Below are 22,112 nucleotides of genomic sequence, written 5' to 3' on the forward strand. Positions count from 1 at the left end.
TCAACTTGTTTTCCTGCCTATTATTCTTTTTTTAATATATTTTATTACGTATTTTCCTCAATTATATTTCCAATGCTATACCAAAAGTCCCCCATACCCTCCCCCCTCTCCCCCATTTCCCTACCCACCCATTCCCATTTTTTTTTTTTTTTTTTTTTTTTTGGCCCTGGCATTCCCCTGTACTGGGGCATATAAAGTTTGTGTGTCCAATGGGCCTCTCTTTCCAGTGTTGGCCGACTAGGCCATCTTTTGATACATATGCAGCTAGAGTCAAGAGCTCCAGGGTACTGGTTAGTTCATAATGTTGTACCACCGATAGGGTTGCAGGTCCCTTTAGCTCCTTGGGTACTTTCTCCAGCTCCTTCGTTGGGAGCCCTGTGATCCATCCACTAGCTGACTGTGAGCATCCACTTCTGTGTTTGCTAGGCCCCGGCATAGTCTCACAAGAGACAGCTATATCAGGGTCGTTTCAGCAAAATTGTGCTAGTGTATGCAATGGTGTCAGCGTTTGGAAGCTGATTATGGGATGGATATGGCAGTCTCTAGATGGTCCATCCTTTAATCACAGCTCCAAACTTTGTCTGTGTAACTCTTTCCATGGGTGTTTTCTTCCCAATTCTAAGAAGGGGCATAGTGTCCACACTTTGGTCTTCATTCTTCTTGAGTTTCATGCGTTTAGCAAATTGTATCTTGTATCTTGGGTATCCTAAGTTTTGGGCTAATATCCACTTATCAGTGAATACATATTGTGTGAGTTCCTTTGTGATTGTGTTACCTCACTCATTTTATTACTAGTTTAAATGCAGATATAACATGATGAAAATAGAATCAGTTTTAAATGGTCCCTGTGGCCTTCCTAATGGGAAATCTCTTTATTTATAAGATATTGAGGAGAGATTGGTTTTGTAGCCTAAGAGATACACTTTATATATCTCTATAACATTACATGGGTTAGATATCTTTTATTGAGTAGAAAGAATTCCACCTAGAGGAAATGTTATAAGACTCAAGAGGCCCCTCCTCATGTGTGATAAGAACTCAGTCATTGCTTGAAGGGAAGAAATACTCTTTGCAGAGCTTTCTACAAATTTCACAGCAAGATCCAAGGATGGGCTTTCTAGAATCAGCATAGCTCTGTGGGTGCACTTTTCAGCACTGCAACATCTTGATGCTATCCATGTTTTTGTACATAATCTCTCTCCCTTGTTCCCATAAGTATCCCCAATATACTCAGTGGTCCATGTCACAACAGATCATCCTAATTTTTTTAATCATGAAAATTATGATGGTAACATAATTATTAATATAGTTATGATTATATAACTATAACTTGATTATAGTTATGTTACTGCTATGGTTTTATTAGGCTTATGTTGTTTTACATATAAAATGTACCTGAAATATTATCTTGAGTCTCTGGTCTACAACTGGTCCTGCTTTGGGAGAACATAACTAGGGGGACTTAGGTGAACAAGATAGGTTACAGGGCTCTCTTCTGTGTTCACTTTGTTCTCCTTTGTCCTGATTTATGGATATCAGGAGTTGAATGGGTTTCCCAACTACTGATTGTCATGCTGTTCTTTCCATGTGCATGGAAGCCAGTAACTATGAACTGAAAGATTTATAACTGTTCATCAAAAGAGTCCTTCTATTGCTTCCAGGTATTTTAGTCAAAGTTACACAGAGGTTCCTAATGCAAATGGAAAATTGAAAGAATTTTCTTTATGAAAGATGGCATTCTTACTCCGTAAAGACCCGTGAATGTTTCTTTAGTCCTTCAAAAAGCATGCCACTATGATTTGTTCACAATTGGTATTTCCAAACCATGTATTATATTACTTAAAAATTACCTTATTTCTTTATGCTATTATTTTTTCTATACATAAAACCATGAAAAATAGATTTTCTTTGAATTTATATTAAAATTTTTCAAAGATGTGCATGATATATTTTTCAAACTGCAAGTCCATAATGATCTGCAGAATATTAATTTAGGACCTATCTGAAACCATCATTGGTATTTTAAGCTTTTGTAAGTTAGAGAAAATATTGTGAAAGAAGCAGCTATTTTCATCTTTTATACCAGATCGAGAAAAGAACCAGGGAATGAATAGTTTCCTATAATAGGAATTTTATGCCAGTGTGACTGCACTGAAGGAATCACACTGCAGGAGGAAAGTAAAAAGAAATGTACACCTAATAAATAACACTTTCTTTATAGGTTTGCATAATTAGATCGACTACCACAGGGAGAAAAATAACTTTGCAAAAGTATTCAATTCTTGCTAATAGGACAGCAAGATGCCCACTAAATTGCCCTAGATACCTGTGCCCCCAGTGTTATATCTTACTGATTCCTAATTAGTTCTAAGTAATTCTCTTTCTCTTAAGTGGAAATCAAAAGGAAACAAATATCACAAGTACAAGATGTGTTGTGCTCCATCAGTGCCATCTCCATCATATGAACCATCCTCATTTTACAACACTACTGTAATTTGTTATACACATGAAAGAATCAGCACCATAGTGATTCTGTTGAGAGGCAGAAAGCATAGTTAGCACATGTGCAGGCCTGCTCCCATCCACAGAATATTCACAGAAATATAGGAGTGATCTAGGTAACTGAGTATGTCTTCTTTATTCATGGAGCTCTCCCCTTCTAACCATGTAGAAATGATCTATTAAGATTTTGCTGAAAGGACCCAGATATAGCTGTCTCTTGTGAGACTATGCCGGGGCCTAGCAAACACAGAAGTGGATGCTCACAGTCAGCTATCACAGGGCTCCCAATGGAGGAGCTAGAGAAAGTACCCAAGGAGCTAAAGGGATCTGCAATCCTATAGGTGGAACTACATTATGAACTAACCAGTACCCCAGAGCTCTTGACTCTAGCTGCATATGTATCAAAAGATGGCTTAGTTGGCCATCACTGGAAAGAGAGGCCCATTGGACATGCAAACTTTATATGCCCCAGTAAAGGGGAAATGCCAGGGCCAAAATAATGGGAATGGGTGGGTAGGGAAGTGGGGGTGAGGGTATGGGGGACTTTTGGGATTGCATTGGAAATGTAATTGAGGAAAATATGTAATAAAAAATATTAAAAATAATAAAAAATCTTTAATAAAAATGTTTGTATTTATCAGGTCACCCTTATTTATTGTTCTTTACAAATAAATATCTACTGTGGTTATCAAATAAAAAAAAAGTAAAAAAGGAGGAGTCAGTTAAATGATTAATTCCCAGATAAGAAAACACTCTCAATTGGTGAACTTCAATCAAAATGCACTGCAATGCTCAGTGTTGGGATAGCATCGAATTTGCTCTCTTCCAGGAGCAGCTAAAATACATGAGGATTTAGTGAGAACAAAGAGCAAGCTGTAGTCTCTATTTTTGAGAGCAAGAGGCAGAAGGTGGATAAATGAGGGATAAGGAATTCTCATCTATGAAATAGGCTGATAGGCACATAATACTCAATGTCGATTGGCTGTATGCTTTAGATAAGGTGGGGGGAGTGTGTTCCTCTAAGCTGACTCAGATCCTACAACAGAGAGAAACTTGTGCGCGCACACACACACACACACACACACACACATACACACACTCACTCACTCACACATATACACAGAGAGGAGGACAAAATATTTCCCTGCATTTTTTTTCCAGGGATAAAAAGTTAAATACTAGAGAGTAAGCAAGCATTATTAGTAGGAAAATTGAAGTTACTGAATTCATTCCAGTTATCATTGATCCTTATAAGTCTAGATTTGTGGAATTATTGCATATCTTTCAATAACATTATAATTCCATGCAACAAATTAAATAACACCAATGTGTGTGTGTGTCTGTTTGTATATGTCTGTATGTGTGTGTATGTATGTGTGTATATGTGTGTGTGTTTGTGTGTGTGAGTGTGTATATATACATATATGTGTGTGTATGTTTGAGTGCGTACATGTGTGTGAGTTTGTGTGTATGTGTGAGTGTGAGTGTGTGTGTGTGTGTGTGTGTGTGTGTGTGTGTGTGTGTGCAACACACAGATTATAAATGGGCTCTAAGCTGTCCTACCGTACACCTATTCTGGGATCTAACCTTATAATCTCTTATTTTCTAAGCCAAGAGTATTTGAAATAGGAACTGTCCTAATCCCTCTTGGCATACCTTAACATTTGATGAGAGGAAAACATATTAATGGTCCTTCTGAGGCCTAGTACATACTTAGTAGTGTACACAGACACAATCTTAAAACCAAAAGATTAATATTTTGTTTGTTTCTGGTTTTGTTTGAGAGATAATTTTCTCTGTAGTCTATCCTTTCATTATATTCTGATGGTCTGGCTTCAGGTCTAATAAGGCTGAGGTTAGGGCATGTTCTAGTATATCTGACATTATCATTTGTTGTCTATGTATAGTGAGTCATAGTAGCACCATGGCTAAGAACCAGTACCTCTAATCTGTATTGATCTAGAAAAAAGATTAAATAACAAAAGGAGGAATAGGCAGGGCACAAGGCAATAGTTAGAATAGTACTGGAAACACCAATTCCACATGCCACAGATGCAAAGCCTGTTAGAAGAAACTTTGCAGGTTAATGTTAAGCTGTACGAAGACAATTCCCCGTTTCCAAGTTGCCTATATCTGGAATGAATTATTATCCAGAAATGGAGAGCACATTTGTCATCCAGATCTTGAGGCTGGAAGACACAGGCTTTTGATTCTGCTCTTAAAGCATAGTAACCATGAAAAGCATAGGGAAAGACAAGGTGGTAAAGACCTTCAATGCCCCAAGACAGAGGCAAAGAGATCTTTGTGTTCAAGACTAGCCTGGGACAGAGCACATTCCAGGTAAAGAAGAGCTTAGGTCCAGGCATGATGGTACTCATCTTTAATCTAGGCCCTACCTTCTTCTACCTCTATAGGGACAAGGGAATGCATTCTTGCACTTACTTGCTAGCACATCTATTGGAACCTACCTCTTCAGGATACCAGTATATACAGAAGACAAGTTGAAACACCTAGCCTCATGGTACTGAGCAACTACTAGATTCTTGGACTTCTTATTCATAGCTGCCCATTTTTAGCTTAGTTGGACTGCAGACTATAAATCATTTTGATAAGATAATTTCCCTTAATATATAGAGATATGCCATATTCTTTTAAAATATGTCTTAAATTCTTATTATTTATTTATCTATTTAATTGGACATTTTATTTATTTACATTTCACATGATATTCACTATCCCGGTTTCCCCTCCAGAAACTCCCTTCCCCCTGTTTCTATGATAATGCTTCTCCCAACTCCTGCCTCCTTGCCCTGGCATTCCCCTACACTGTGGTATCGAGCCTTCACAGGTCCAAGGGACTATACTCTTGAGAACCCTTACTAATACAAACTCCATGAAGACATATGAAAGGTACACTAATTTAAGAATGCAGGATATTTGATGCTTAAGTTTCTTTTGAATGTCTACCCAGGGGCCTTGGTTGTTATTCAATAATGAATCTGTACCTCAGAGCACATTCTCTTCAATATTTCTAATTTATATGCCTTACAGTTATTTTTTATACATATATTTTTTAATTAGGTATTTTCTTCATTTACATTTCAAACACTATCCCAAAAGTCCCACATCCCCTCCCGCCCACCATCCCCTCCCAACCAATCCCACTTCTTGGCCCTGGCGTTCCCCTGTACTGGGGCATATAAAGTTTGCAGTACCAAGGGGCCTCTCTTCCCAAAGAAGGCCGACCAGATCATCTTCTGCTTCATATGCAGCCAGAGACACGAACTCTGGGGGTTCTGGTTAGTTCTTATTGTTGTTCCACCTATCGGGTTGCAGATCCCTTTAGCTCCTTGAGTACTTTCTCTAGCTCCTCCATTGGGGGCCCTGTGATCCATCCAATAGCTGACTGTGAGCATCCACTTCTGTTTTTGCCAAGCACTGGCATTGCCTCAAATGAGACAGCTATATCAGGGTCCTTTCAGCAAAATCTTGCTGGCATATGCGAGGGTGTTTGCATTTGGAGGCTGATTAATGGATGGATCCCCTGGTGCTGCAGTCTCTAGATGGTAATTCCTTTCATCTCAGCTCTAAACTTTGTCTCTGTAACTCTTTCCATAGGTGTTTTGTTCCCAATTCTAAGAAGGGGCAAAGGGACCACACTTTGGTCTTCGTTCTTCTTGAGTTTCATGTGTTTTGCAACTTGTAACTTCAGTATTCTAAGTTTCTGGGCAAATAACCACTTATCAGTGAGTACATATCATGTGAGTTCTTTTGCGATTGGGTTACCTCACTCAGGATGATACCCTCCAGGTCCATCCATTTGTCTAGGAATTTCAGAAATTCATTCTTTTAATAGCTGAGTAGTACTCCATTGTGTAAATGGACCATATTTTCTGTATCCATTCCTCTGTTGAGGGACATCTGGGTTCTTTCCAGCTTCTGGCTATTATAAATAAGGCTGCTATGAACATAGTGGAGCATGTGTCCTTCTTACCAGTTGAAACATTTTCTGGATATATGCCCAGGAGAGGTATTGCTGGATCCTCTGGTAGTACTATGTCCAATTTTCTGAGGAACCACCAGACTGTTTCCAGAGTGGTTGTACAAGCTTGCAATCCCACCAACAATGGAGGAGTGTTCCTCTTTCTCCACATCCTCGCCAGCATCTGCTGTCACCTGAATTTTCCATCTTAGCCACTCTGACTGGTGTGAGGTGGAATCTCAGGGTTGTTTTGATTTGCATTTCTCTGATGATTAAGGATGCTGCACATTTTTTCTGGTGCTTCTCAGCTATATGGTATTCCTCAGGTGAGAGAAATCCTTGTTTAGCTCTGAGCCCCATTTTTAATGGGGTTATTTGATTTTCTGAAATCCACCTTCTTGAGTTCTTGATATATATTGGATATTAGTCCACTACCTGATTTAGGATGTGTAAAGATCCTTTCCCAATCTGTTGGTGGCCTTTTAGTCTTATTGACGGTGTCTTTTGCCTTACAGAAGCTTTGCAATTTTATGAGGTCCCATGCCTTACACCTATTTGACAACATTTTGTTAGAATGAACTTTTTAAAAATTATTTCATTTTACAGGTGTTATTTATTTATTTTAGTTAATCTTTTCTTTTGCACTCCAGATTTTATCCCCCTCCCAGTATACTCTCTGACTCTTCCACATCCCATACCAACTCTCTGCCCCCTATCTGTACACGGATGTCCCCATCACCCAACCCCCATCCTACCAGACCTCCCCACTCCCTGGGGCTTCAAGTCTTTAGAGGGTTCGATGCATCTTCTCTGACTGAGCCAAGACCAGACAGTCCTCTGCTGCATATGTGTTGGGGGCCTCGTATCAGCTGGTGTATGGGGCCTGGCTGGTGATCCAGTATCTGAGAGATCTCAGGGGTCCAGGTTACTTGAGATTGCTGGTCCACCTACATTATCACCCTCCTCCTCAGCTTCATGCAGCTTTTTCCTAATCCAGTCACAGGGGTCACTAGCTTCTATCCATTGGTTGGGTGCAAATATCTGCATCTGACTCTTTCAGCTGCTTGTTGGGTCTTTTATGGGACAGTCATAATAGGCCCCTTTTTGTGAGTACTACATAGCCTCAGTAACAGTCTCAGGCCTTGGAACCTCCCCTTGATTCCATTTTGGGCTTGTGGCTGGACCTGCTTTTCCTCAGGATCCTCTCCATTTCCATCCCTTCAGTTCTTTCAGACAGGAACAAATATTGGTCAGAGTTTTTGACTGTAGAATGGCAACCCCATCCCTCACTTGCAGCCCCGTCTTTCTGCTATAGGTCGCCTCTACATGTTACCCCCACTGACTGTAGGCCATTTCATCTAAGCTCCTTCCCTTTGAGTCCTGAGAGTCTCTCACCTTCTGATTCTCTGGTACATTCTGGAGCCCCTGCCTCCACCTCCTACCTCCAGAGGTTGCCTGTTTCCATTCTTTCTGCTGGTCCTTGTGGCTTCAGTCCTTTCCCTCAACCCAATACCTACCTGATTGTATCCCCCCCCCCATCCCCTTTCTCACCCTGGTCCCTCCCTCTCTCTCTCTCTCCTCCTGTGGGTGATTTTTTTCTCATTCTCATTTGGGATTGAGGCATCCTCACTTCAGTCCTTCAGATTGTTAACATTCTTGATTCCTGTCAGTTGTGTTGTGGGTATTCTGCACTTTTTGGGCTAATATCCACTTATTAGTGAGTATATACCATGCCTGTCCTTTTGGGTCAGGATGATATTTTTTAGTTCCATCTATTTGCCTGCAAAACTGAGGATATCTTCGTTATGAATAATTGTGTAGTATTCCATTGTGTAAATGAACCACATTTTCTGTATCCATTATTCTGTCGTGGATTGTCTGGGTTGTTTCCAGCTTCTGGTTATCACAAACAAGGTCTCTATGAACATAGTGGAACATGTGCCTCTGTGGCATAGTGAGGCATCTTTTGGCTAAATGCCCAAGAATGGTATAACTGGATCTTCAGGTAGCTCTATTTCTAATTTTCTGAGGAATTTCCAGATTGATTTCCAGAGTCTTTGTACCAGTTTGTAATACCAGCAGCAATGGAGGAGTGTTCCTCCTTCTTCACATTCTTGCCATTATCTGCTTTAACCTGAGTTTTTGATCTTAGCCATTCTGACTGGTGTGAGGTGGAATCTCAAGGTCGTTTTGACTTACATTTAATATGTATTTCTTTAGCTATTTTGGATTTCCTTATTGCTAGTACTATTTCAGTATTGTACCATCATTTTAAAATCTGTTAAGGTTTTACTCAAAACCTCACCTGAGAGTTTCAAAAAGGCCTAGCTTGTCCCTGGTACCCAAATATATCCCTAGTCAAATTGTAATTTTTTTTTATTTTTTGATTCTTGCAAAATTTAGGAAAGCATTGAACAGATTACAGTGAAGAGCATTTCAATTAAAAAAATGGAGTCCAGGGTTTGCAGAGCATGACCTACAATTAGTATGAGTAATGCAATACGTCAAAGACAAGTGAATTATTATACAATCCAAAGCAAGATTTTATATTTTAAATATGTATCCATAACTGTCATTGGATCATATGATACAATTTTTCTTCTTATATACACTGTTAATACATATTGACACAATTCTAAAACTATAATAATGAGTCTAAACAAAAGCTGTTTTATAAAAGACATAAGTGAATATTCTTTATACACATATATAAATTTAAATGTATATATAAATATATAATATATAAATTTACATTTACTTTAGAATTTATATGTAATATAAAATATGTATTTATATATCATATAAATATATAAGCAAATTATATTATATATAAATATGTATAATATATAAAGGTTATATTGCATATAAATACATGCATATATATATATATATATATATATATATATGTTTTGTTATTCTCCTTTATAGTTTTTCTTTTTTGTTGTTTTTACTTTGTTCTCACTTGTCAGTAAAAAAAACACACCCAAATACACACAAGATAGAACCTAACTCTTTCAATCCTCTTGGTAAGGTTTGAAGCCATGGCATAGATTATATAATTGACCTGGTAAATAAAACTGATCTCTTTCAAGTGTAATTTTCAAATGCTTTTGTGAATTGTGAGTTTTCCTAGTGCCTTCAATAAGTATCTTTGCTAAAGAGAGAAAAATTGATTTTCCAATATTTGCCAAGCTAGCTACTCAGAGTCAAGAACCATTTCAAAGAGGCAGTAATGGGAAAAATCTGAAGAGATGTGGGAGAGAGAAGGGCAGTTTATTTCACTTGGGAACTGTTTTCAACAGGATAAGAGGTACATAGAATCACACCTTTGTTAAAGTTTTAAATACTGAGAGAAAAAGTATAAAAGCCAAGCTATGTTTGCTAAAATAAGATTAGAAATTATTTGCCAATGACCTTTGATTCCTTGTTGACCAAGGAATAAAGTATTAAAAGTACTGTATAAAAATTATACATTTACAGTTTAGTTATAAATAATGGATAGAATATTGTTAATGCTTGCAAACTAGAGGCCATGTTATCAATTTCCATTTTGTCATGTAACCTATCTTTTTCACTTTGTGTCTTGGAGTTAGTCAAGACTCAATTTAAATATTTCTAATATCATGTGTAGATATAATTTTAATTTTTCCCTTAAAAATAGTTACCTTCATATAATATTTGTTAAAATCTACCAATTGTAGGCATGATAAACATTAAATATAAGTCCAAAAAGATCAATATGTTGCTCCTGACTATAAGTAGTCATGCTTATATTTAATTGCAGATTTTGACACATTGTTATAACATGATGACATAAATTTAAGTGTAAGTGCACAGGGTGTCTAATTGTTTCATTAATAATATATACATTCACTGCATATTAAAAAACAAAATTATTATTGTTATTAATAGAGTTAAGATAAAGTCCTCAAATATTCAAAATATCAAATCAATTCATTATCTCAAATGCTGAAATAATTGTTATACTTTCTCTAATAACAGGCAATTTGAGATAGGAAGGAGTAATTAAATTTACTGAACTTCAAAAATGTACACGTGGGATACTATGAATGTGTATTGTAATACATGGCATCCAGTATTCTCATTCTTAAATGATATTGCATTTAATGGAACAATGAAATTGCGTGAGATTTATATTTGAAGAAAGCACTACCATGGCTTAAGCAAAAATATTACAAAGGCAAAACTACAGTTAAATTGCTACCAAACTATATATTCTTCTCAAACTAGGAAAGACACAATCTAACTCAGTGGAAGAAAGCAAGATAGTTAAGCAGGTGAAGGTTCCTGCAACCAAGTAAAATGACCTCAGTTCAAACCCAACAGCACATATGGTAAAAAGAGAGAACCTAAGCCTAGATTATTGTTCTCTAACCTTTGTGTATATGCCACACAGGAGTACATACACACACACACACACACACACAAAGAGCAATTTATAAAATTTTCCAAAATATGTAAAATATCTCTATACTTTAAATTACTAAGCATCAATGAAAGAAATAGAGGGTGGTACAAACAAAATTACCCTCAATTGTTTGAAATTAGAACAATAATCTTGTTTCTGTATCACTCAGAGTTGGTTAATCTCAGAGTCCTTTCAACACAGAAATTAAAGATTAAATCCAACAATTTGTTTAAATGTACACACAAATACACACCATCTACAATTGAAAGAATAAAATGGAACTGAAACATTTTTTCAGTATAGTATTAAAATAAAAGACATATCAGCTTACTAGAAAAAAAAAAGCATGGGACTTCACAATGTCTCCAAAACAGATGATTTTCAACATATACTGAAAAAAGGAGTAGACTTTTAAATAAATGTTTCTGCAGAAATGATGTCCAATTTCTAAAAATGGTGTTTAGCATGGATCATTACAGAATTCACTTTAGAACAGACCAAAAGCCCTTTGAAAATGCATTCCTAATTACAATGTCATTATATCTTCCTCCTTTCCTTTCCTGCTCTTCCCATTGAAAGATGAATTCAATTACTAGTTGTAATAAAGAATAAATACATATTTTCAAAATTCAAGATATGAGTAACTAGGATGCAATTGCGTTAGCAAAACAGTTTTCCCAACCATTCAACATCTGTGTTTTTGAGTAACTGACACGTTGTTTCCCTCTGTCCTCCAATCACGAATCTATCCTGTTTATCTTGTTCAAATAGAGTGACAACAGATGAGATGGAACTGAATAATCTGCTAGGAATGCAAAACAGACTTGACAGGTGCCATTTGGCTTTTTTAGAATATGGAAACCTCTAATAAATGACCTTACATTACAAGCAATTTTATAATTAATTAAAGTTAACATCCACCGATCTGTTACATCTCTGAACAATAAATAAACTAATAGTACAGGGAAAGAAAATAAAACTTTGAATTAAGAAAAACATTTAAATTAGAAAGAAAAGAAAAAAATTGTCATTGAATACCCATATAAAATTGTAAAATAATCTTTCTAGGTCATCCTTGCCTAATATTTCTTAGAACAGCCTGATCTACACAATGACTTCTAGATCAGCCTGGTCTACAGAGTAAGTTCTAGGACAGCAAGGACTCCACAAAGAAACCAAGTCAAAAAAAAAAAAAAAAAAGTCAGCCAGGCTGTGGTGGCACGTGCCTTTAATCTCAGCACTTGGGAGGCAGAGGCAGGTGGATTTCTGTGTTCAAGGTCAGCCTGGTCTACAGAGTGAGTTCCAGGACAGCCAGGGCTACACAGAGAAACCCTGTCTGGAAAAAAAAAAAAAAAAGAAAAAGAAAAAAGGCTTTTCTTAAGAATATGTGTAATTTCAATATTTTCTTTCTCCTACTCCTGATGCAGTACAATTCATGGTTTGTTGTGTATCGATTTGAACACTTGTCTAGCTCTTGCATTTTTGAATTGTGCCCCTTGATTTCTTGACTCTTTTATCCCTTATGTATTCTAGAACAACAGCACTTCTTCCCTTCTTTACAGTAAAGTGACATGGCAACAAGTTGATAAATTTCCTCTATTAAAGGCATCCATCACTTGATTGCCTAGACCAGAGTTTCTCAACTTGTGGGTTGTGACCCTATTGGGGTATCCTGCATAACAGATATTTACATTATGATTCATAACTAACAAAATTATAATTATGAAGTAGTAAGGGAAAGAACTTTATTGTTGGGGGTCATCATAGCATGAAGAACTGCATTAAAGGGTTGCAGCATTAGGAAGGTTGAGAACCACTGGCCTAGAGTCATTTTCTGATGACTCTATTACCTGAAACAACCACTGCCATTTGGGTTCCTCTAGTTTGACATATTTTTTTTTTTCATCTTCTACCCAGCAAATATGTCTGTTTACATGTTTACCATCACTATTAATCTATTCATCATCTCATAACTTCATGTGAACAGAATTCTAGCCTTGAAACATAGACTAGCCAATCATGAGTACTCAGTGTGTATTTGTGCAATAACTGATCATGCAAAGGATCTAGACTACCAAGTCAACAGTTGTTCTGTTCTAAGGTAACTAACCATAGTTAGACTTACTAGAGTCAGAACCTGTCCAGTTATAGTAAGTTACCTCTTTTGAAGGCAACATCATTGTTCTTCAACTTGTTCATTCCTCTTTATTTTTTTTAATTTTTAATATTTTTATTACATATTTTCATCAGTTTCATTTCCAATGCTATTCCAAAAGTCCCCCATAGCGCCCCCCACTTCCCTACCCACCCATTCCCATTCTTTTGGCCCTGGCATTCCCCGATATTGGGGCATATAAAGTTTGCAAGTCTAATGGGCCTCTCTTTCCAGTGATGGCCGACTAGGCCATCTTTCGATACATATGCAGCTAGAGACAAGAGCTCCGGGGTTCTGGTTAGTACATCATGTTGTTCCAACAATAGGGTTGCAGATCCCTTTAGCTCCTTGGGTACTTTCTCTAGCTTCTCCATTGGGAGCCCTGTGATACATCCAATAGCTGACTGTGAACATCCACTCCTGTGTTTGCTAGGCCCCGGCATCATCTCACAAGAGACAGCTATATTTGGTTCCTTTCAGCAAAATCTTGCTAGTGTATGCAATGGTGTCAGCGTTTAGAAGCTGCTTATGGGATGGATCCCTGGATACGGCAGTCTCTAAATGGTCCATCCTTTCATCACAGCTACGAACTTTGTCTCTGTAACTCCTTCCATGGGTGTTTTGTTCCCAATTCTAAGAAGGGGCACAGTGTCCACACTTTGGTCTTCATTCTTCTTGAGTTTCATGCGTTTAGCAAATTGTATCTTATATCTTGGGTATCCTAAGTTTTGGGCTAATATCCACTTATCAGTGAATACATATTGTGTGAGTTCTTTTGTGATTGTGTTACTTCACTCAAGATGATGCCCTCCAGGTCCAACCATTTGGCTAGGAATTTCATAAATTCATTCTTTTTAATAGCTGAGTAGTACTCCATTGTGTAAATGTACCATAATTTCTGTATCCATTCCTCTGTTGAGGGACATCTGGGTTCTTTCCAGCTTCTGGCTATTATAAATAGGGCTGCTATGAACATAGTGGTGCATGTGTCCTTTTTACCGGTTGGGACATCTTCTGGACATATGCCCAGGAGAGGTATTGCTGGATCCCCCGGTAGTACTATGTCCAACTTTCTGAGGAACCGCCAGACTGATTTCCAGAGTGGTTGTACAAGCTTGCAATCCCACCAACAATGGAGGAGTGTTCCTCTTTCTCCACATCCTCGCCAGCATCTGCTGTCACCTGAACTGCATGGTACTGGTATAGTGACAGACAAATAGACCAATGGAATAGAATTGAAGACCCAGAAATGAACCCACACACCTACGGTCACTTGATCTTCGACAAGGGAGCTAAAAACATCCAGTGGAAGAAAGACAGCATTTTCAACAAATTCGTGCTGGCACAACTGGTTGTTAACATGTAGAAGAATGTAAATTGATCCATTCCTATCTCCTTGTACTAAGGTCAAGTCTAAGTGACTCAAGGAACTTCACATAAAACCAGAGACACTGAAACTTATAGAGGAGAAAGTGGGGAAAAGCCTTGAAGATATGGGCACAGGGGAAAAATTCTTGAATAGAACAGTAATGGCTTGTGCTGTAAGATCGAGAATTGACAAGTGGGACCTCATGAAACTGCAAAGCTTCTGCAAGGCTAAAGACACCATCAATAAGACAAAAAAACCACCAACAGATTGGGAAAGGATCTTCACCTATCCTAAATCAGATAAGGGACTAATATCCAATATATATAAAGAACTCAAGAAGGTGGACTCCAGAAAGTCAAATAACCCCATTAAAAAATGGGGCTCAGAACTGAACAAAGAATTCTCACCTGAGGAATACCGAATGGCAGAGAAGCACCTGAAAAAATGTTCAACATCCTTAATCATCAGGGAAATGCAAATCAAAACAACCCTGAGATTCCACCTCACACCAGTCAGAATGGCTAAGATCATTCCTCTTTAAAAGAACCTTTTAACTAATATTCTAGTATTTCTAGTTTATTGGCCATAAATGTCTACATATATAATATGTAGTAATCTCCCAGTTTAATTCATTCTAAATACATGTTGAATTCATTTTAAAAAAACCCACAAAAACAGAAAAATAATGTAATTTTGTAACAAGTCCAACTATTCAACTTGAATCCTAGTAGATTTGTTACTAAAAGCATCAGTAGTACATAATTGAAATATTGTTATTTTACATGAAAACATTCTTGATATTATTTAGTGAGTAATTCAACAGAATAAACATATTTGTTTCATTTTATGAAACTGATATCATTTATCACTTAAAATATGAAACTACATTTAGACATATAATCTATTATGTCAGAAATGAAGACATAAAATTGAAACCAAAATGACAGTGGCAAATTTTTAGTTTTTATATATTTGTAAATGGATTCTTGTTGCGCTTATACGATACAATACAAGTGTGAGGTTTTTGTTTGTTTGTTTGTTTGTTTGTTTTTTAGGTATTTTCCTCATTTACATTTCCAATGCTATCCCAAAAGTCCCCACAAGTCTGAGTTTTAAGGGTCACATAGCTTACATGTATAACTTGATGGCAGTCAATAACCACTGCGAAGAATATTTTCTCTGAAAAATGGAGGCTGAGCAGGACTTCCACCATTTGAAAATAAGGTTGTTGGGCAATGGGCTATGCACAGACAGATTGGTCTCCAGTCTAGTTGAGGTCTGAACCCCTGTAGAACCCAATGGGTAGTAATTCCCACCTACATAGGACAGAAGGTGTTGCCTCATGTCTCCTGGACCCCTGGCTCCTATCTAAGTTACCACTCCCACAGCCCCCACAGGAGAGGCTCATGGCTAGCAGTCACATATACTATGTTTCAAGCTTCTGACATTCAGGCTAAACTCTCCTCAGTTACCTAGCAACAACAAGATAAAAGCCCACTATAAGAGGGCTGCTTGGCCCTCCTCACTCTCTTACTCCCCTTACTTTCTAACCTCTCTCTCTAAGCTTTCTTACTCTCTAGCCTTTCCTCTCAATCTCTCTTTCCCCCTTGTCTCCTATTGGCCATATATCATAATTGACATAATGACTAAAGCTTTCTCACTCATTTTAATAACTAATTTTACCATAGGTATTATGCCCTATAATTTTCTGTGACTTCACAGTGTCCTACCTCTATGCAAATTGTGCCTAAGCACTGCTCATATGGCACTCAGGAGAGACAGAATGAAGTCCCCAATAAGGGAGGTCCACAGTATGTGTTCTCCTTGCCTGACAAGAAGAGGAAACAACAGAGTCTGAAAGAATTCAGTGGTTCTCAGTCACCATTCTGTGTACCTGGCCACCAATATACTGAGTTAGGAAAGCTGTTCACTCTCTTGACACCCCTCCTTCCCCTGTCCACACTTCCCCTCAGGGCATCCACTTTTGAGGCAATAAGGGGATGGCAGACAAAGGGACAGGTGGAGCCTATTCTGATTGGGAGTGAGTGCCTTTGGACAAGCAGAAGGAAAGAAAGCATGCTTCAAAAGTTTTAGGCATGGCTCTTTAATATGAAGGCTTTTCCCTAGGCAATTCTTTTTTTTATTAGGTATTTTCCTCATTTGCATTTCCAATGCTATCCAAAAGTCCCCCATACCCTCCCCCCCACCCCCCTACCCACCCACTCCCACTTTTTGGCCCTGGCATTCCCTTGTACTGGGGCATATAAAGTTTGCAAGTCCAATGGGCCTCTCTTTCCAGTGATGGCCGACTAGGCCATCTTTTGATGCATATGCAGCTAGAGTCAAGAGCTCCACTGATAAGTGGATATTAGCCCAGAAACTTAGAATACCCAAGATATAAGTTACAATTTGCAAAACACATGAAACTCAAGAAAAACGAAGACCAAAGTGTGAACACTTTGCCCCTTCTTAGAAGTGGGAACAAAACACCCGTGGAAGGAGTTACAGAGACAAAGTTTGGAGCTCAGACAAAAGGAAGGACCATCTAGAGACTGCCATATCCAGGGATCCATCCCATAATCAGCCTCCAAACGCTGACACCATTACATCCTTAGGCAATTCTTAATGAAGAGATATGATCCTTGCTTGTTCAGACTGGTTTATTTGATGGATGTCAATTCAAACACTTTATTCTGGGAAAACTAGGTATTAAATAGCTTTTGCAGGAAGGAATGCCCAGGAAGGGGAAGCTCATTGACTAAACACTCTAAATACCTCATTGGTATAGAGAACTCCAAGTGTTTATGCTAAGTGATCCAGTTCCCATGACCCTCAGAGGGGTGTCTTGGTTGTGTGTTCCAGAGCAGGTTGAAGCAAGTAGGAAGTGGCTCTTCCCCTGCCGTTCTCAATTCTGAGATTCCAGGGGTTAGAGCTCATTCACCCTTATATCTGTCTGAAACAATGTCCCACATGCCCTACATTTCTGTTCCTCAAACATCATAGAATTTCACATTTACATTTAGTTCCCAAGCGTGTTTTCCTGCAACTATCTGAGTGATGTAATGCTGAAGTGAATTTTGTGCTGAGGTATTAAGAGTCGTTGGTGAAGATCAATGCTATTTCTCATTTAATTGATAATGAAAATGACAGTGCATTAATTTTCCTGGGCTATGAATACATTAGTCAAGAATTTAACACAGGAATGTAGGAAAATTCCAATATTATAACATAGGTATAAGTTTTAATTCTTTTCCATTGTTGATCAATTTGAAAATATTAATTTCTATTTTACATTGTGTAGAAAAGGAATAGAATTCTTTTTTTTACATATACCTTTCTAGCCATAGTGTAGCTGTAGAGGTTATTTACTCCTAAAGTATTAAATCTGCTTTAGCTTTTATTGTTAAAATAATTCCATCTTCAGAAATATCCAGATGTTTCTAAAATTGATTTGTCAAGTCCTTAATTGTCTTTGAACATACCCTTAGGTTTTATAATTGAAATGTGTTTTAGCTCATTATGGATCTTTTCACCTACACCCTAAGCATCAGATGAATCACACATAAAACTTTTTCTCTTTTATGGGAAATCATAAAATTATCAACATTTCAGGGACTGTTTTATATAGCAATTGCCTTTTGTAGTATTACAATAAATAGAAAAGGAAATGAATTCTTTCTTTTATTAATGGTTTCTAAACAATAGAGATAAGCTTTACATCTATGTCTTCTCACAGTTTTAAATTCAAATGTAAAGTTGATATTTTATCATTTATTTCTGAGATTAATATAATTATAATAATTACATCATTTTCTACTTCCCTTGTCTCCTTCTAAACCAGCTTATGTGCACTCCTCGCTCTCTTTCAAATCTGTGGCCTATTCTTCATTAACTGTTGTTACAGGCATATATGTATGTAGGAATATAAACATATATATTATTTAGAAAATATATTAAACATAGTATATGATGCATATTTCTATACTTATACTGCTTAATCTGTATAATGTTACTAACTTTTTCTTGTGTATAGTCATCCACTTTGGCTTAGAGTTTTTCTTCATTTTCTGTAGGGCTGGATTTGTGGATAGATATTGTTTAAACTTTGTTTTGTCATGTAATAGCTTGGTTTCTCCATCTAGGGTGCATGGGAGTTTTACTAAGTAATCTATGATATTTGTAAGACTGCATGACTGACATCTCTTCAGACCCTTCTGTCTTTTAGAGGCTCTTTCAAGAAGTTAGGTATAATTCTGATAGATCTGCCTTTGTATGTTTCTTGGTCCTTTGCCCTGGCAGCTTTTAATATTCTTTCTTTCTTTATTTTCTGTAGCATTATGATTATTATGTGACAGGATGATTTTCTTTTTTCTTTTCTAGTCTAATCTATTTGGTGTTCTTCTAAGTTTCTTGTATGTGTATAGGCATCTCTTTCTTTAGGTTTGGAAAATTGTGTTCTATGATTTTGTTGAAAATATTTTCTGAGCTTAGGAGCTGGGACTCTTCATCTTCTTCTATTTCAGCTATTTTTAGGTTAGAACTTTTTACAGTACCTCAGATTTCCTGAATGTCTTCTGCCAGTAATTTTTTGTTTTAACATTTTCACTTACTGATGTAACATTTTTTTTTCTATTGTGTCTTCTATGTCTGAGATTCTCTCTTCTATATCCTGTATTCTGTTGGTGAAGCTTGCATCTGTTGTTATTGTTTTCTTCCCTAGGTTTTCTATCTCCAGGACTTCTTCAGTTTGTGTTTTCTTTATTGCCTCTACTCCACTTTTCAGGTATTGAACAGTTTTATTCATTTCCTTGACCTTGTTTAATTGTATTTATTTTTGAATTTCTTTAATATGTATATTAATTCCCTGATAAAGGCCTCTATCATCATTTTAAGACTGAATTCAAGGTAGTTTTTTTTTTTTTGCTTCAGTTGTATTAATATAACCAGGGCTTGTAGTAGGATAGCTGTGCTCAGCAGGTACCATACTGCCTTGACTTATTTTGATTATGTTCTTTTTTTTCTTTTCATTTTTTATTGGTTATTTTATTTACATTTCAAATGTTATCCCCTTCCCACTTTCCCCTCCACAAGCTCCCATCCCCTGCTCCCTCCTCCTGCCTCTATGAGGGTACTCCTGCATGCACACTAGTGTTTCCCTATCTTGGATCATCAAGCCTCCATATTAGACTCGCCTTTAGCCATCTAGTTGTCCCTGGATGATACTGTTGTAGCAGGTATCAGGAAGGGGGACCTAACCTGGATGTTCCTGGAGATCTGGCCTCTGATGGGCAGCCTTGGGTTGGACAATGAAACTCATTGGGCAAAACAAGTCTAAGAACAGCTGGGTATGCCCTAGGGGACAAAGTAGACAATTGAGGAGGGGGGAAGGGTTCTAACCTGGATATTCCTGGTGCTGTGGGCCTAGTACAGATGGGCAAACCTAGGTCATGCTTAATCTAACTTCATAAATTCATAGTAATTTCTAAAATACATGTATTTGGTGCATAGTATGTATTATTCTCTGTGATTAAAAATCATTGAATTGCATACTTTTCAATCTTTCATTTGCTGTTTCTTCCTTTTTTATTTGAAATATATTTTCATCATTAAGACAAAGCTCCAATTCTATGATTTTAAACTGCAAGAAATATAAAAATATTGAGATATTTTATTTCAAATCAAATTTTGTTTTAAAGCTTTTGCTCAGTTTTAGCTTGAAATAGTACTATATATTTCTTTTAACATGTATTACTGCAGTTTTAATTACTTATGTGAACATGTGTGTTTATGTGTGTATGCACATAGAAGTCAATGAACAGAATTTTTGGTACTTTCCTTCTACCGTATAGGTCCCTGGAACCAGAGAGAAGTTGTCAGACTCATTTACCATTATCATCTCAAAACTTGTTGTACTGTTTGACATAAAATGATTTGCACAAATTCTAAAAATAAAAATGTATCATACCTTTCCAATTACAATCTTTTACTTGCCTGTTTCTCACTCTTAACTCTTTGATTACTCTTCTTAAGAATTGCCTCAACATTCAAGTCTTCTTTTCATGTATCATTAAGTATTGGTATAAAATCTAAGATCCATGAATGAGAGAAAATGGACAATATTTGTCTTTCTCCGATTGACATTATTTATTAGATGATCTACAGTTGCATCTATTTTTTCTGCAAGTGACAAAACCTAATTTTCCTTTATGGTTGACAAAAACTTACCCTGGAAATATAAGCACATTTTCTCTTACTATTTTTTTTTCTTGTGAATACTAATGGCTCCAAAGATTACCCATTGTAAAAACAGTTACTATAAACATTGAGGTGCAAATATCCATGTTGTTTGTTGACTTTAGAGAATTTTAGGTAAATAGTAGCAAGTTCAATATGTGAGTGAGTCATATTATTTGTCTATTTTTAGATTTTTGAGTTCTTTATACATGCTAAATGGTAATTTTTCTTTACAAAGACTTTCTCTTACTTTCCTATTCAAAATCTATAGTTTCTGGAAATCACATCTGTCCAGTATGGGCAATATTTCAGAGTGAGTGGAATTATATTCAGAAACAATTTGTCTCTTCTGACATCATTTTAAAACACTGGTTGTGTTAATTTTTTGAGAACTTTATACCATACATTTTGAAGATATGTATCTCTCTGCCACCACTCCTTCCATAAACATACTAAAATCAATTTTGTCATAAGACAATTCAAAAAGCTTCTTAGTATTGTGTTCCATATGCCTTTTTAAAAAGTCTTTTAGTATTTTTAATCTATTCTTACTTCCTTCTCTACCCCGATCTTCAAATCACCTCAATTTATCCCTTTTCTGTTTCATTATTCCCATTTCAACCTTAAAAATATGTGGTTGATTTCCTCTCCCTTGAAAGTTCCTTGTTCATTAAGTCCCAGCGTGACCACTTCCTGAATTCTTGACCTCTATGGGCATTCCAGATGGAAAACACCTATCTGAAGAGTCAAAGCTAATATCTACAACTAAAAGAAAATTTGTAAAATTTGTCTTTCAGTGTCTGAATTGCCTCCCTCAGAAAGATCGATTCTAACTCTTCCCGTTTATCTGAGCCTTTCTTAAGTTTGGTTTTCTTAACAGCTGAATAATGCTTCATTGTGTAAATGTACCACACTGTAATTAGCTGATGGACATATAATCTGTTTTCATTTCCTGACTATCATGATTATAGCAGCAAGTATCTCTGTAGTAAATATAATATCCCTTGGGTACATAACAAAAAGTTGTGAAGGTCATGGAGCAGACAAATCTCAAGTTTTGTTAAACATCCTTAATGTGGTACAAGTGCCCTCTTCATAAAAGTTTAAGTATAATCTCTATTTCTTCCCTATCTGATGCAGGTTACAAGATCTCTTGTTTAGGTCCTTGGTACATTTGGTATTTAGTTGTGTTGGTGTCTGGGAATCACCCCACAAACCATTCAGACATCAATCTCTTTTGATCAGGCATAGTTTATTGATCACACCTTAGAGACTGATCAGTCAGGGACAAAGGTCAAAATCGGGACCTGAGACTGTCAACCTAACAGTTTCCCAGGGGTAGCCTATAAACGCAATACCCACAAAAGCTCATAGCAACCATATAACCTCATACTCGGGTGCAGGAAGTGATGCTGGGTGGTTGGAGTGATTCTTCCAGTCC

This window comes from Mus caroli, unplaced genomic scaffold, assembly GCF_978045245.1.
Source record: "Mus caroli unplaced genomic scaffold, Mus_caroli_1 scaffold_14, whole genome shotgun sequence".
In the NCBI taxonomy this organism is placed as follows: Eukaryota; Metazoa; Chordata; class Mammalia; order Rodentia; family Muridae; genus Mus; species Mus caroli.